Source organism: Meles meles, chromosome 2 (assembly GCF_922984935.1).
Source record: "Meles meles chromosome 2, mMelMel3.1 paternal haplotype, whole genome shotgun sequence".
In the NCBI taxonomy this organism is placed as follows: Eukaryota; Metazoa; Chordata; class Mammalia; order Carnivora; family Mustelidae; genus Meles; species Meles meles.
The window spans coordinates 118,030,729-118,049,145 of record NC_060067.1 but is presented as its reverse complement, the minus strand read 5'-3'; the positions used below and the strand labels follow the sequence as shown (position 1 = coordinate 118,049,145).

General features: G+C 35.9%; 1 protein-coding gene across 3 annotated transcripts in view; it reads left to right on the top strand.

Annotated features, from left to right (window-relative positions):
• The window catches only part of CCSER1 (coiled-coil serine rich protein 1), an 877,572-nt gene that overhangs the window by 756,110 nt on the left and 103,045 nt on the right, over nucleotides 1-18,417 (top strand). The window lies entirely within an intron of this gene.

Sequence of the window (18,417 nt, the reverse complement as noted above, 5' to 3'; positions counted from 1 at the left end):
TTAATATCATTAATGGTTTTACTTGGCTACTTAAAACTGGGTTGTGGCATCACACATATATTTTTTCTGAGTCATGTGTGAGTGAAGCACTTTAGAAAAAGTATGATCATACCACTATATACTTTTTACAGATTTTAACATAGTTTCCAAATGATGGAATTTGCTTTATAAATGAAGTTTTCTATTTATATGCTAGGAAAATAATACTAGTTGCATTATGGATACATATTTTGAAAGAAAAACTCAATGCAGGTATCTCAATATTTTCAATCTGTACTACTTAGATTTAATTTTGGAGGCCCTCCTAATACAGTTAATAGTGTACAGGAATTCTAACAAATATGAGAGTAGTTCATCATGTAAGGAGTAAGAATGATTAGTTTTGGTTTGGTTTGGTTTTAAAGATTTTATTTATTTGAGAGAGAAGGAGGACAAGTGGAGAGGTGAGGGAGAAGCAGGCTCACCAATGAGCAGGGAGCCTGACTTGGTGCTTGATCCCAGGACCGTGGATATATGACCTGAACCAAAGGCAGATGCTTAACTGACTGAGCCACCCAGGTGCCCCAAGAATGATTAGTTTTTACCATAATTGTTTTATTAGCTGTTAGATAGAGCAAGAGAGTATATTGTGCTATGCAACTATATTATGTCAGCCTATGGGTTAAGGCTAATTGTAAGAATTGAATAATTATCTATTAGGCTTTCTAGTTCAGTAACTAATAATCCATAGTTTGTTAAAGCTATCTATTTTTGAGCCATTTGTTGCTGTTATTTTTCATAATCTCGGTACTTCTGATCATGTCAGTGTGCCCCAGCGTTTAGCAGATGAGTGCCTTCTCCCCATATACTTTATTTGTTTATATTTACTTATACCAAGTATTTGTTTGTTTTTATAAATTTTAAAAAATCAAATTTAAAAACTGATATAGTCCAAGTTTTCTTTTGAACTACAGTTTTTCATATTACATTAAGGATAAGTTTCAGACAAAAACACAAGATACATGATCAGCTGCCACAAGTGCTTATTAGTACTTAGTGGAAGAATCACAGTGTATCCTGTGGGGAGGTTTTAAGGGCATCACTTTTGAAAATCCATACATACATTTATTCAACAAATACTTAGTGCCTCATGGAAGCCAGGCTCTGTCCTAGGTACTTAGGATACATCCTTTAATCAAACCACAGCTATTTCCTAATGGAGCCTACATTTTTTGACAGCATACTTATAATAAATAATAAATATAAGGAAAGCGTATAATATGTCAGAAAGTTCTAGGTGCAATATAAAAAGGAAAAATTGCACAGGGAAGTAATTGTGAATGTAGGGGTGAGGATCAAGGATATGATAAAAAAAAATTTAAACAGGGTGTTCTAGGCTGGTCGGAAGGTGAGATTTGAGGCTTGAAGGTGGCAAGGTAAAAATCACATTTAGTCAGAAATATTTCTGTGATATGCTCCTTGAATCCCCCTCAAAGACCCTCAGTCAATAATAAAAATTGCTTTATCTTTGCAGCAGTGCTGGGTGACAGTAGTTGGCTTCAGTTGTAGGCCATGTAGTATGAAAAAATGCATTCTGTACCATTATACCCTAGACATCAAGAGATTCACACTAGGGGAACACAGACCACCTGTGGAAACAGCCTACTCAGGCTCCTCCTGTCGTACCCACTTAGTAGAAGCACTGAGAAGAAAGCTAGGTCCTATCAGCCACACCATGTAAATTGTATTCACTTTTCTTCTCTCTCTTTTTTTTTTTTTTTTTGCATAGGCTCTGTCTACCTTCTTCTCTCCCTGTACCACTCTTCTCTCAGCTCAGGCGGAGTTGAATTTAGATACTTTAAATGTCTAATTAGATTTCATTGTATATCAGCACATTCCATTTATCAGAGGTGTGCCACTAAAGCCAACAAATGTAAAAAGCACTCAATAGTTACTTGGTGAGAAGATAAATGAATAGGTTAGCTAAAGGACTCTCATGTTATTTTTATAATCCTAAAGACCTATAACAAATCAGTATACATTGTTTTATTAACAAATACAGAAGTGCATATTTTTATTCTACATTATTCTGTATCATTTTGTTACATCTAAGAAATGTTTCAAATTGGCCCCTTTGTGCCTTTTAGAACAAAGCATTAAATGAAAATCAGCAAAGATAACGAGTAATTCTAAAACATGAGTTCCAACATGCAGTTTTCTTTATAATATTACATTAAATGATTCCTTCTACAATCCTGAATTTTTATCTGGGAGGTAGATCATTCCTGGAATGCCTCTAGATCTTTATTTCAGCTCTGACTGCATAGAATCAGTATGACTTAACTGATAACCCTTTTGTTAAGAGAATTCATAGTTGAAATCCTTTGGGAAAAATAGCAAGGATAGGTATTTAAAAAAAAGTGCTTGTAATTGTAAAAATATTCATCAAAATGAAACAGTGAAAGAACACACAGAAATACAAATTTTATATATCTTATGTGGGGAGGAAAAATAACTTTCCCTCTACTCTTCTAGGTTCTTGGATGAGACCTATCTGTAAAAACAAATAAACAGGAGAAAAACAAGCTTAGTGACATGTATACCTCCTGTACAAATGGGAAATATTCAGGAAAACTAAATAACTCCCTGAAATGGTCTACATCACGATCTTAAATACAACCTCCAGCTAAAGATAAAAGATGATGCTACCTAGGCAATTTGGCAACAACAAAGTGGCTACCTAGGCAACAAAATGACTACCTAGGCAACATGGAGTCACTCTGGCTAAGCAGGCCCAGGCAGGCCCTAGAGGTTTAACAGGTTCGGCCCCAACTTTATTTCCTAAGTTAGGGGTTGTGATAGATCATTTGATAATGTAATTTTTATCAAGTTCTAAAACTTTGCTCAGGTACTTGGTCAACATATATCTTTGTTGATTTATATTAATTCATGTCTAAGGAAAGCAGTGCTTTCCTTTAATGCGGTCTACATTCAAGAAAAGTCTGGATAAGCAAATTTACTATTTACTATTTAAATATATGCAAATGTATTGAAACTATACACACATGCACACATACACAGACATCCGTCAAAACACATAGTCTCTGAACACAGACACAAATGCACGATATAGGTGCAAAACAGAATCTACTTTTATTGACTATTTGTACTTATTATAGAAGTTAAGATAGATGCAGATGTATTAACCTTGTGTGTATATATAATAATTTACAGAAATCCTGTACACTAATACAGTGTTTAAAATGGTTATTTGCATTTTAATATCAAATCATATTTCTATAACTATTTGTTACCTAACTTTTATTACGATAAATTAATATTAAGGTATTTTCTTTTAAAAGTAAAAATCACTTTGATTATCTAGAAACATTACTTTTTCAATATGCGGAAATCATATAACTATGTATTCTAAACTGAAACAGTAATGACAGATTTTGCCATTCCATAGGTATGACAGTGTTGGGTTTTGGGGTGTTTTTTTCACTATAGCACCTGATGGCTACTCTGTTTTTTCATACAGTTGAGACTTTGTGTCATTAGGCTATCAGATTTAATTTATTTTTTCCTTTAGTTTTCTTGTGTGATTTACTATTCTCTGACAACCCTCCTACTTGTACTTGATTTAGCAGCACAAAAGAATAATATCTGTAAAGATCATTAGCCGTCATAATGGTCTTGCTCCATCAGAAAGCTTCTCAAGCACTTGACTCATGCTTTGGGACTTGAGAATACCTAGTGTGTATGTTGGGGTTGGGGGAAGCTGGAGATGGGGGGAGGGAGTAATTTTTCCTCCATCCTTCTAATTTCCTGACTGACACCTCTGTGATAAAAGAGAGATTAACAGAAGAAAAACAGAAGTTCAGTAATATGTATACCTCCTATATATGCAGGAGATACCTAGGAAAACTAAGCTGACTTCTGAAATGGCCCATGTCATCACCTTAAATACCATCTCCAGGTAGAGATGAAAGAAAGATGTTGGGGGTTGGAGAGGCCAGCTGTGGAAGATTATCAAGAAGAACACAGTGAATAAGAGTGAAGATATTATGCAAATTTAAGTCTATGCCTTCTCTCTTGATTAGAGTTTCTAGAGATTTGGGTCATCTTTTCCTAGCACAGAAAGAGAGACACCCTCTCAAATGGGGATTTCCCTTATAAGTATAAATGACCTCTACAAAAGGGTAACTAACTTCTGCTTCTACTTGAGAGCTATCCTTGTGTCTGCAGCCTCTTAAGAATTACCAGTTCAAGTTATACCAAAGCATATTGTACTTCCCTTCAATTTCACCTTGAAACTTCCCCAAGAAGTTTTACAGTCTAGAACCTGAGTTGATAGATTGTTCCATGATTCCACTGAACCCACGTCTGGGTCCTGAGAATAGGTCACTTCAATTAAACTGCTCTGTCTCATTTTAGGAGGTGGTCTTGTAGATGGGCTCCGAAAGTTAGTCCTGTATTGTGCTAGCAGTCAGGTATTTAATAAGACGCATTTCTATAAAAAAGATTAACCAGGTTTAACAGGTAGCACACACTAAAACCCAGTGTGTGAGACCAGGGCAGCCGATGGAGATTACTATATGTCCGGTTCAAATCATCTTTCAAAGTTTGAGTGTCTGTGATGTTGTCAGGTGTTGGTGAACTTTGAGTGGCTGACGTATCAGCAGGGACAGAGGTTGTCTATTTGAGCTGTTGTGGTGATTTCTCTTAAGTTGTTTACATTCAGTTTGCACAGCTTTGGGAGAAGGGCAGTTTTTCTTCTCAGTCATTTCACGTTAGAATGGTGGGGGAAAACTGGAAAATAGTTTGAAGAGTTATAGTGAGATATTTGAGGAAACTGTTAGAATTCAGGATCCAGTCCAGTTTACAGGTAGAAAACAAAATTCCTAAGACAGTAAACCAGGCCATCCTCTAATATCCACAAAGGTGTACTACTGAAACATAATTTTCTCTAATAATCACCCTCATTTTTGCCAAAGATAATCACAGTAGGACTAACTTGTTTGCAAAATAAGTTTAGTCCTACTAAACTTGACTTGATGATTTACATAAGTGTGGGAAGAATAGTGATTGAATATATTAGTTCTTTTTAGGTCTGCTTTGCTGGAACTTTTGTAGGGAATTTTAGATTGAACTTTTAAAAAGCCTGCCTTGAGGTTATGAAGCCAAACCAAAGACTTACCATCAGACCTTGCGTGCAGTACTTAGAGACTTTGGTTAATTTGGTTAATTTCTCACTTCTTGAGGTCCCAAAGATAACCTAAGGTTTTTGGTAAGACTGCTGGGATCCCTGTAAGCAAGGTACCAACCTCCTTTTCCAAGGAGTTTTATTGGCTCTATAAAGTGAAACTTAGTTGCTTGAAGCTGTCTGGTTATGTTTAATTCTATGCATATTCTCAAATATGACATTCCAGTCAAAGCTCTACTAATATAACTGATGTGTCCAGTCATAGAAGCACATTCTTAGAACAGATTCTGCTTAAAATTATGCCTATAAATACATTGCCATGAAAGTAAGAATAATCACTAAGAGTTTCAAATTCTAGAGGGATCAGATAGGGAGAAAGAGTAATTGTTTCATCTTTGTTCACAAAAGCATACTTTACCAAATTGCTGTAATTCATACTTAGCTTAATGGAAAAGATAAAATTTTCCCTAAATCTAGAAAAAGCAAAACATTAAAGAATCACAATGTTTCAAACAAAGTCATAAGTATTTTAAGTTTCATGAGTTTATTCAGCTCCAAGTTATTCTCGTTCTGCTTGGTTTTCTGTTGGTTCTACCCAGTTCAGTTTTATGGTCTTGAAATGATCAGAAATCTATATTCTAGAGTACCTGTTAGAGTCCTTCTCTTTTCTAGTCTTCTTTTTTTTTTTTTTAAGATTTTATTTTTTTGTTAGAGCACTAGCAGGAGGAAGGGCGGAGAGAGAAGCAGACTCCCCTCAGACATGGGGCTCCATCCCAGGACTCCAGGATCATGACCTGAGCCAAAGGCAGATGCTTAACCAACTGAGCCATCCAGGCACCCCTGTCAGAGTCCTTTTCTTCAAAAGGATTGAGGATTCTTAATTCTTAAGAATTAAGCACGTTTGTAAAAGCATTAGAATAAAACAATAATTATCTGTAAATGACAGAAACACTTAAAAATAGCTATGGGTTAAGTTCTGATGAGAGTTCATGGCAACATAATTGACGAAGAAATGTGGTTATTCCCATGACATGCTTTTCAAGATAATAACTGTAATTACAAATGAAAACTTTATACCAGAACATACCAAATTTCTAGACATTTTATAGAACTTCAAGAACACTAATATTAACAACATATATCCATTCAGATAGAAGCTAGGAAGGTTTAGGATCATTAATTTGGCAATGCTTCCTATGTAACTTAACATAGTATAAATAAGACTAGCTTAAGATCTCTTTTTCCAAAAAGAATGATTCTTTAACATGTTCCAAGGACCTTCTAAAATATCTCAAAGGTCAAGAGGACTTCATTTAGAATTTGATTTGGGGAAATTTGTCAAAAATATAAAAAAGTTTGGGTGAATGACTAAATAGGATCATGGATCATTATGAAACAATATTTAACCAAAGTGACAAACATTTTTAAAGGTAAATACAGAAGGATACATAGTTGTGAGCAAAGCTTAGCTCTTTTTAATACTAAGAAGATTCAGTTTTCTTAAGCAAAGATCTGATAAAGACAAATAAAGTACAGAAATTGTTTTGGTAAAACATAAACTTTGCTTTCTAGTCAGAGTGATGTGGGAAACAAAGGCAAAAGAAAAATTAAATTTCCTTTCTACTTACAGCCCACTGACATGTCCTTGAAATGGGCAGGGTGACATTCCTTCAGCTTGTCTGAGAAATATAGTATAGTCACAGGAAGGAAGAATCTCAGTCACCAGGCAGTGTTGTGAATGTCCTTTGATTTTTCTGTTCTCTAAATTTGGTAATATCATGAAAGCACAGGTTAAAAAACAAAAACAAAAACAAATCAATGAAGGGAGTCCATAATACAAACCATTATACTTCTTTTGTCTTCCTTTCAATTTGTTTTTTCCATAGGAACCAATAAGACAATTTGGTAGAAAAAGAACTTTCTAATTTTTTTTTTCAAATACAGAAGTTTTTTTGGTGTGTTCTTTGCTTGTTTTTAGTTCAGAGTATCCATCATTTGATCATTGACAAGTAGATCTTATATTAATCTCCATAGCAGCTCAAACCAATAAAGGCTTTTTATGGTTTAACAATGATTTCAAGAGGCATCCCAAAGGAAGATGCAAAGATGAAGCTCTTAAGAGATCCAGAGAGTTTACTTTCAAAGTTAGCCTTGGAAAGCAAAGACTTGTGTTATTGTCATAGGTGGTAAGAATGAGAATGTGGGATGCCTCCAGTCATAGACTCTCTAAATCTGTGACACCAAGATGATGATACTGGAATGGGACTTTTCTAGAACGAATGAGACAATGAAGGTTGAGACTACAAAGGCCACTATGGACCAGGATCCTTTATGACAAACTCTCCTAAGAGCTGGCATAGTTGGACAAAGAGAATACTGCTTCTGGGATCCATAGCCTCTTGGGTTGTATGCCAGATGCCTGTGGACACATTCATTTTCCAGCTGACAAAGACCAAAAAATGTTCTCACCGGTCACGAAGCCAAAAAATCTTACGACCTAGAACAAGACAAAAGGAAAATCTCATCTAGGCTGTGTTCTTTTTATGACAAATGACACAAAGACAGACACCAAAAACAAACAAGCAAAAACAATGGCCATCTCTGGAAGAAATGAGGATCAATAGAAATCAAGATTATTCATAACAAGAATCTTTACCAAAGACGCTATATGCAAGGAACTAGTTCATACAAATATTTTCTCCTTTTAATCCAAATTAGAAAAAGAAGGGGTAAGAATTTTTAATCTTCCTCTCTTGACCAGGCACTACAGAGAGAGAGACAGATACCTGGGAGAGCTGACTTGTGAGAATTCTTACCCTTTGCCAACTTCTGCCATTTTTCCAGGATCCTATCTGCAGACTCCAGATCAAGTATGGTGCCTCAACAGATCCCTATAGGGGTCACCAAATTGTAGAGGAAAAATAATTTCTCCTCTAACCTCCCAGGTTCTTGCCTGATACCACCCCTATAGTAAAAGATTAATGGGAGGAAAACAAGTTTTATAACACAATTCCCGTATACATGTGAGATACCCAGGAAAATGGATTAATTTCCCCAAATGCCCAGGCCACCACCTTACATACCATCCCCAGCTAAAGACAAAAGAAGGATGTTGGGGCTCATGGGAGGTTATAAGAGATTACAGGAAGAACACAGTAAAAACAAGGGTAAAGTTGTTATGCAGGTTTAGGTCTGTGCCTTCTCCACTGCTGAGTTTCCAGACATTTGGTCATCTTCCTCTTTGTAGTATAGAGAGGGACACACCCTTACAAATGGAGATTTTGCCTATAAAAGTAAATGTCTCTAACAAAGGGTAACTTTTACTTCACTTTCAAGAACGCTTCCTATGTTTGTAGTTTATTAAAAATAACCAGGTCAAGATAATCCTTAAGCCAAAGAGGCATATTTTGGGGTTGAAAATTCTCCTTTTCACTAGCTTTTATTTTCTTGTAGTGAAAGAACTAGGTAATGATTTCAGAGAGAAAAGGTATTAAACTATTAGATTATTAGTTTTCAAAATAAAGACATAAATTAAAAAAAAATTATAGTGCAGAGAACTAAAGAAAACAGTTCCATAAATGTTTGACTTTGTACCAAAGAAGCAAAGCATAGGAATTTTCAGGATATTATTGCATTACAGAAAGTTTCCTAAAAGAGAGCCACATGTGACATTAACCTTATGCTCTGTGAGGTAAGAGTACCAGGAATTGTTCTCATGTGATGCTACATTGTTAAAATGGTAATTGGAATTTTAAATGTATAAAGCTGAATCACTGTGGAGACAATTTATACAAAAGAGTGTAATTTACAATTCAGTGTACTTAAAAGTCATGGTTTTCTTACATATCAGAATTACTTCAGATTTGTCATGATTTTATGAATTCTGTGCTTATAAATTCATTATGGATTTGGATTTAATCCATAAAATTAAAGGAAAATTTACTTAAGATACAGTCTGATATTAAGAATAATTTTCAGAAAGAAAAATACTCTAAACAGGTTCAGTATTTTCTTGCATTATAAAGTATAACCTAAAAACTGATAAATTGTTCAATTTTTTAAGCTTAAGAAAAGACTAATATAGAATTGGAAATAGTGTTTTTCAACCTTTTACAGTACAAAAAACATTCAGTATTGTCCCAAAAGTGCCTCTTAAGAGTCTTTTTGAACTTATGGGAAAGTTGCTACAAACTCTGAGTCTGAAAGGATTACCTTTTCTTCTTTGAGGGAGCATCAGTTATGACTCATCATTAGCTGTAAGAAATATGAACCTATAAGGAACTTAATGTGAATCACAAAAATATACAAAAATTAGTTGGTGTGAGTATACGTATTTTCTACTCTTTTAAAAACTTTCCTCCATTTTGATTTTCTAGTATGTTAAAATAAATACATGAACACTGAGCCATTATCTATAAATTCTCTATATTACCTATCAATATACCACATGTACATAAACATATATATTTTGGCATTTCAAATATAATGGACGTTACCCTACTCTAGTTACTGAAACCCAAGTTCAGCTTACTGTTGTGGCTGGAAAGGCCAAAACTCAAAAAGAGTGTTGATTGGAAAGGAATATGAGCTTTATTCAGAAGGCTGGCCAGCTGGGGAGAAAGTGATCTCTTGTCCAAAGTCCAGCTCCAAGATTTCTGCCTGCCTAGGAATTTAAAGGCATTTAGGGCAGTTAATCAGTAAAAGGAGATGCAGTGGTCTATAATATTTCTTGATTCTGTGCAGACACATGATGTCAGCTATATACATTATCTCACTGCTCAGGGACTATAGAAAGGGGTCTGGTTCCTTTGTGCCTGGCACATGTGCAAGGTGGCCTGGTTTCTGTTTCATGATGTGAAGTGTTCTGTTCTTTCTACAAAAAAATTCGTGATCTATAGACATACAAAGAAAGATTTGTTAATCAATCACACAAACTAAGGGTGTTTGTTAAAGTTGAAAGACTACTAGGTTTGCCAGAGGGGCCAAGGTGGCTTCTGTTCCTCACTGTCAGTTTTATCATTTCATATCTATGGGATTAGAAGCAAAGGTCCTTCTTCTGTAGCTTCTCCCTGCTGATGAGGGATAATTTAGGGATTTTGGAGTGGAAAATTTTCACAGTGTGGGAGAATCTTGTTTCTGGTGTTTCCACTAAGGAAATAGTAAGGGCATCTCTAAGCCAGTATGACTAGTGCAGTTTCCTCCTTGACAGATACAAAAAGTCAAACAACAACCAAGGGGAAAGAAAGTAACAAATATAGTAATGCTTAATAGGATATATTTCCATTCGGAAGGAATTGAAGTTAGCTAGCTGCCAAAAGGATCTAGAACTAGGGCATCTGTAGCAGTGATTTGGTTATTTAAATCTTCTATGGCTTCAAATACATTTTTTGAGTAATGTGAATATGCAACATTTTGTCTTACTGAAAACACATGTCCCTCTTTGATCTGCTGTCAAACATCTAGGGCTCTTCAGTTTTGGCAGACCACTTTTCAGATCTATAGATTGCTGCATGCTGGGTTTGGTTAAATTCTTGGCTAAAATAGAGGTGGCTACTGGGACAAATATGCCAAGGGGGGAAAATATATCAAGAAGCCCTCTTTTCCTAATGTCTAGATTTAACAATATCCTAATTATGAGGAATCACTGGCAAGTGGGAGAAGACTTGTTTGGGGATATAGGCATCGCCAAGTGCATCCTCTACCCATTCATGAGGAAACTGGAATCATCTGCCATTTCCACAAGTCTGTAGCTAACTCCATGGATATAGTACACTCCAGGTTGGCTCCATAAAGTCAGCCTTTGTTCCTTAAAGCTGTCTGGTCATATCTGAGTCTGTGTTTGTCTCTCTCAAATGTGACATTACAGTCAAAGCCTTGGTAATATAACCAATGTTTCCAATGGTGTCCTATAATAAGAATTCAATAAGAATCTTATTGAACTTATGTAAGTAATTATAATTGCCATGAAAGAAAGAGTACTTCATGGGGAGTTTCTGATTTCTGGAGAGCTCAGGTAGGGAGAAAATAAAATATATTCTGTAAACCATAGATATCTTAAGAGAAAGTTTCCTTAATCTAGAAGAACAAACATTAAAGAACCACTAATGCTTCAAACAAGTCATAAAAGCTGTAATCATCTTCCTCAGTTCATTTAATTCCAAGTTACTAATTTTGTTCTGTTTGAGTGCAGCTTTTCCTTAGGTTCTGGAAATTCTTACCCAGTTTAGTTTTATGATCTCGAAGATACCAGAAATGTATATTTTTTGAAAGTCCTTTTTCATTAATCTCCTTGAAGACAAAACACATTCTTCAAGAGCACCAGAACAATAACTATAAATGACAAAAGATTAAAAATGGACATGGTTAAGGATCTGATGAGAGTTCATTTAATGCAGTTGACAAATTCAGTTAGTTTTGTGACATGCAACATTTCAATAATTAGAATGTCAAGTGATGACCTTACATGAGGACATATTAAAACTTTAGGAATTTTTGTATTTTCTGGAACAGTTATAGCATTTAGCCATACAGTATAACCTAGGACTTAACCATCATTTGTTTGACAACGCTTCCCAGGTAACTTAACATACCAACTTAGCAAGCCTAATTTGTCAGAAAAATTTAATTATTTAGAATTCAAATCTTGGAAAGTTTGTTGAAAACCTCAGAAAGTTATAAAGTACATGCCTAAAAAAGATTACAGATCATTTTAAAATTCAATATTATCTGATTAACTAAGGTGGTTGTAAGATTCTGCAGAAGATTATATAGTTGCTAACAAAAGTCAGTTCCTTTAATATTGAGAAGTTTCAGTTCTCTTAAGTAATCAAAGACATGATAAAGAAAAAAACTTAGAATTTGGGTTTTCTGGGCAGATAAAGGAAAGAAAACAATCTTTGTTTATAATTTCTTATCAAGAGTAGACCAACAGTCCAAGAAGATTTCCTTTTTAACAAAAAGAAAAGCAGAATTTCAATCTTATACTAGTGTACTTTAAAACTCATTAATTCCAATCCTAGTCCTGAACACACTTAAAATTTTTTTCCAAATATTTCCTTTCACAAACTTTTTATGACTTTCTTTTTACATTCAGATTGTGTCTTAAGCCTATTCTCTCTAAATAATCAGTCTCATTTTAGGACAAAATTACTTTATTATTTCCCCCTGAACAAAAATGTATTCCCATTCCTTACATCTTACCAAAAACACATCTTACTTTTCTTGCCTATAGTGTTGCTTACCTTATCATTTCTAGCAATCTCAGTTACATTTATCAGAATTTTAACTCTTAGGAACTTTAGTCTCCAGTGAAAGCTAAGCAGTAACCAATTGTGAACTGTTATAGCAGAATTCTTTAGACTAGAAATTTATGAATACATTTTCAGACTTTCAGATTTTTAGAAATATGGTTGCTGTCTTTTTTTCCCCCGGAGTACAACCTGCACTAATAAAGCATGTTTAGTGATAGACCCAAGTATCCTGTTTCTCTGGAATAAGAAGCCCAAACCAGACAAACCTACATTCAGTAATGAGTGTTTTATTATTCTTATTTGGAAAAGACTTCGTTATCTACTGAACTTAACCAAATTTATCATTTAGTTTAGGAAAACTTTGATGTTTCAGGTTTAAAGATTTTGAAAACTATAAGCCTTATTCAGCCTACTTGTTCTTAACAATTATCCAAGAAAACTGTATGAGACAGGGAAAATTAACCATAATTTTAAGTCCTCTCTTTGTTGACAAGCTACACCAGATACAACATGAATTTAATAAATACAGGTACAACAAAGCTGATTAGCTGTACCATATTCAGTGTTGATAACCTCAGTAACCTGTCTCTTTTAATTAAACCAGTAACTTTGAATTAGCCTTAATATCAAATATGTTGTACCTGTGTTGACTAAAAAGTCAATCAATTTGTTCTGCACTGGGAATTTTTACCTGTGGCAAAATCTGAAGTGGGTGGTTTAAGCCCAGGGAAGCCCCTGGATCCCTTCATTTTGATTTTGGAGGTACTCCAATTTGAACCTCATAAGGTTGTAGTTTGGGGGGCTCTTTGTTCCTCGATAATGAGGGTAGGGGAAACAGAAGTCAATGGCACCTGAGGCGTTAAGGATGGTATAGGAGCCAGCCATGTGAGTCACTTCCATGGTGGTGCAGAAGCCAGAGGAGGTGGAGGCAGAGGCCGAGAATGTTGCCTGAAAGGCTGGAGGCAGATTCAGAATTTGGACTAATATTCCCTTGGCTTTGCCTCTCTCTGTAAAACCAGTTTTTTGTTTTTGTTTTCTTTCTGATTGCTTTTTAGCTCTCTGTGCCATTTATCAAAACTATGGTCTTAATAGACTTTCTTTAGAAATGGTAGGAGTCTCTCCCATCTTCCTGGGCAAAAGTTCAGAAAGATGACAGGAGAAACAAAACTATGACTAAATGATAGCATTTGTTCCTCCCCAAAAGGTGGGGGCTTCACTCACAGAACCAAATGGCTTCCTAGATAAGCTAAGGCAGCAAAACCCCCTATCTAGAGACAACCAAATTGGAGATAAAAAACCGAGAGAGCCATTTGGTGGCCGTCATTCCTCTAAGCTTAACATACATGGCAAGGTGGTGTTACAATAAAAATCATCTTTTAATCATGGATTTCTGGCTGTATTCCTTCCACTTACTGAGAATTCAGCCCAGTGGGCTCTTTGGTGAGAAATTCCCATTATACACAAATTTAGGACAATACAACCCACACATATATACCAAAACAGATTTGTTCAAAATCCAAATAAACTCATGGTTATTAAATCCCTTTTAGTTTCTCTCCAAAGCCGTGCCTTCCTAATGGGAAAAGCATAGGCAACGAAACAAAAGCACACGGTGCTTCACAAATGAGAAACTTGCAACAGTGTGTACTCCAATGGACTTACCTAGTCCAGAAGCTCATCAGCTTGTCCCAAATGCTCCTTTTCTCTTCAGTCAAACCAAAAAGCAAAACTGGCAGTTAGCTGCAGTTGGGAATCAGCCCAGAGTTTCCCCAAGACAGAAATAATCTCAGAAGCTATGGGCCCTTTCCCTCTGGCTTCCTTCCAAGGCCAACTAGCCCTGAGCTGCTAATCCATGTCATCCAGGGTACTAGCTCCACAAACAAACTAGTAAACCCTGGCATGCTGCTGTGGCCAACAACTTCATCCACCCAATGACAGATGAGCCCTGGCACTGCCACAGCAAACCACTCTGCCTTGGGATTCCTAGGGATTCTGCCACAGGGATGCTGGCTCACCAAAATTTGTCATCAAAACCCAAGTTCAGCATCATCTCTGGAAAGGCCAAAACTCAAAAGTGTGATTGGAGAGGAATATGAGCTTTATTTAGGAGGCTGACCATCTGGGGAGAAGTTACACTCTTATCGAAAGGGAAGGGCCAACTTCAAGGTTTCTGCCTGGGCCAGGAATTTTTAAAAGGATTTAGGGCCATTAATCAGTGAAGGGGATGTGATGATCTGTAGTATTTCTCAATTATGTGAAGACTCAATGGTGCCTTGTATAGAGGTTATCTCAGTGCTCAGAGGTTGTGCAAAGGGGTCTGGTTTCTATTTTGCAGAAGTGCTCTGCTCTTTCTAGGAAAGAATGCATGATCTATTGATATACAAAGAGTGGTAAGTTAATCATATGAACTAAGGGTATATGCTGAAGTTTTAAATATGACTAAGTTGGCCCAGGGGCCTGAAGGAGTTTCATAAATTAATGTTTTTTACTAATTTAAGTACTCGATATCATTCTATCATAGGAACATTTTAAAAATTTTTTACATTTCTTTTTTTTTTTTTTGAAGATTTTATTTATTTATTTGACAGGCAGAGATCACAAGTAGGCAGAGAGGCAGGCAGAGATAGAGGAGGAAGCAGGCTCCCTGCGGAGCAGAGAGCCCGATGCGGGGCTCGATCCCAGGACCCTGAGATCATGACCTGAGCCGAAGGCAACGGCTTAATCCACTGAGCCACCCAGGCACCCCTACATTTCTTTTTAATTCTTTTTTTCCTTTTAAGGAACAGCAGTTTCACATGGAACAATTTCTTATCAAGGGGAATTTTGAAAAATCAAAATTTCAATAAATTGGAATTTTTGAGGAAACAAAGCAGTAAGATACTTTGTTCTTAAATATAATTATTAAAAAATACTGAATATTGGAGGGTTTTTTCCTCAAATTTGAAAGCATATTGAATTCATTGTATTTTAAAACCTAAGATGGTAATCTGTTTTGTAAATGATTGTCTTAATTTACAATTATCTCCAGGGTAGTTAATCATAAAAAAGAATTGTATCTTTCAAGTTCCTTTTCTTCTTACAGTGTAGTCATGGGGAAACATTTATCCTCATTAGTTGAGCTTTTGTATTTCCTTGCAGTCCTCTCCATTTTCTAGTGGCAAAAAATGACAGAGAAGAACTAGGGCTTTTTGTCCTCGCCACGTGATGAGAACAACAATATTGTAAACTTTAATGGCAAGCGAAATGTTAGTATCATATATTTTAGCAACATTTATGTCTCTGAACATGTTCAACCTATTAAAATATTTTTCCTTTCATTTTACTAACTTTTTTAGAAATTGGAAGGTAAATCTAGGTTAGAATTTTATTAAAAATGTGAATGTTAGGAGGCTTAAAATACACTGGAAAACAGAATTCCAGGTTTATAAAACACGAAAATATAACTGTATATTCGCTCTGTCTTTTCACATTCATTCAACTAGCATTTGGGGAACAAGTTCTAAAATGTTTGTTAGTCTTAGTGATTCTGCAAATTTTTTTTCTTTTTTAAACATGTTTGGATGGCAGATAAAGATCTACTTCTGTGTTCAACATGTACTTACAGTCCTGTGATACTTCATTTCAAGTTACTTCACTCTTTATCATTTATACTGTTATTAAAAAAATAAAAAATAAAAAGCGGTATCCCAGGCACTGAGATTGTAGCAGTGACCAGGAGATGGACAAATGTTAAAAAACAAAATTCAGTATAGTAAATCTGAAGATCTAATTGGCTTTATTCAGTAATTCATTAATCAAGCAGTATCCCATCTACCAAAGAGAATGGAATTCTGATGAGCTGTACTAATAGTAGAAGGCTTTTTTTTTTTTAAAGATTTTATTTATTTATTTAACAGAGAGAGATCACAAGTAGACAGAGAGGCAGGCAGAGAGAGAGAGAGAGAGGGAAGCAGGCTCGCCGCTGAGCAGAGAGCCCCACGCGGGACTCGATCCCAGGACCCTGAGACCACGACCCAGCCGAAGGCAGCGGCTCAACCCACTGAGCCACCCAGGCGCCCCTAGAAGGCTTTTATAGGAGGAACCGAAAGTGGTGGACAAGGAAGTTTTAGCTAAAGAAAAGAAAGAATGTATTGGGCAAGGTCACCTTCCTTTAGGGGAATAGAATGGGGTCTTATCTTGCAGACTACCTCACTAATGCAGATCAGGACATTCCAGAGTGATCTGATCAGGACATTCCAGAGTGATCTTTTGAAAATTCCACTGTCCAGAGAGGTGAAATTGGGTTAGCTATTAAATTCTAGTGGAACTTCAGAAATGTGACTCCATTTGGGGGCCTGTTAAATTTCTTCATAAATCTCATATTCTAGTGATAAGATAGACAATACGTTAGAAATTATAGAAATAAGAGAATTTCACACAGTGATGAAGGTCATGATGTAAATAAGCAAAGACAGGATTAGGCAATGAATCAAGTGAAGAGGAGAGTTTATGTTTGGAAAAGACTCATCAGGGAAGACCTTTCTTTCTGAATGTGTTGTCTATGAGCTATAATCTGAGTGAAGGTCAGCTGTTCACCAGACTGAAACAAGCATCTTGACAGGGGGGAATCAGAATTTGAAAAATAGTCAGACTTCCAATGCTGCTTGCTGGTCTGACACTTCCTCAGTTTGGTTTTCTTCTTGTCTTCCTACTTACATGCTCTACACATTCTAGTGTATATAACATCACAAATAAATCTGCAAAACAAAAGCCACACACACACACCCCTTACATTGTGTTATATTTCTACTTTAAAACTCTCTCTTAATGACTCACTAAGACTTAAAAGATGAAATTCCCCTTTCTCAAGCCAGCACCCAAAGCTGCTGAAATTACACTGTTTCCTGTTTATGTTGCAAACATAAACATTTTATTACATATAAACTCTGCCGACGCAAATTGTTATTTCTTGCCTCTGTTGTTTAGAGTTCTGTTTTTAACCATTTTATCTGGAATACCCCTTCCCCTGTAATATATCTCTTTTCCAGCCTTGCTCCAATTTCATACCCTTAATTTAACTACCCAGCCAGGGGTTGATGGGGTTTTAAAATATAGCATAGGTTTGGTGGGGTGAAGTCCAGAGCGGATGACCAAGAAAGAATTCTTGGGTTGTCTTTGGTGCAATATGGTGGCTTATCCCCGTGGGCAGAAAGAGCTGCTGCACTGGCATCTTGAGGAGTGGTGATTTTATACTCTTGACTTGAGGGAAATAAGGAAAAGGGAAGCTTCAAAAGAACTTCCGTCTGTTAAAGACGACTGAATTACACAATACTGGAGGCCTTGCCATTGTCAAGTTAAGGTTGTTTTTCCATCTAGCAAGGTATTAACAGTTAGTTGGGAGATTCCTGGAAGAAGGTCACACATGTCCCACCCAAGAGTGGTGTAGGGGGAGTTGCAGGGTGTCAGTTTATGCTTTGTCTTCAGCTAGCCTTCTGCTCCCTCGTCAGGGGTGATTTCTCTTTCTGTAGAATTATGTCAGCAATTATCAACGCTGTATAACTTACTGTCTTGTAGTTGTTAATATAAATTCTCATCTAACCTATATTGTCATATATCGATCTTACAGCATGGCTTATCTTTTTTATATTCATTTATATCTAACTAAATTCTATATTCCTTAGGGGCAGGTGTATTCTACATTTCTTGGATTATTTTTTATACATATTATCTGCACAATAAGTTATTTTTTTCTTTTTTGAAGGTGAACGATTATGAGATGTTTTAATTTCCATCCCTTAAAACTATAATAAAGCATAGAAGTTAAAACTAGTAATTGCTGCACTTGAAATGGTTGGAGTTTTGTGTTTAGGACTTTGGGTGGTGACTATGCTTTAGAAATATATCAGGAGAAACATGTGAGATTTACCTATTACTTAATTACCTAGTTTTCTTTAACTCATTTCAGTTGAGAGATACATAAAAGAAAAAGTTGTTGTAAAACTT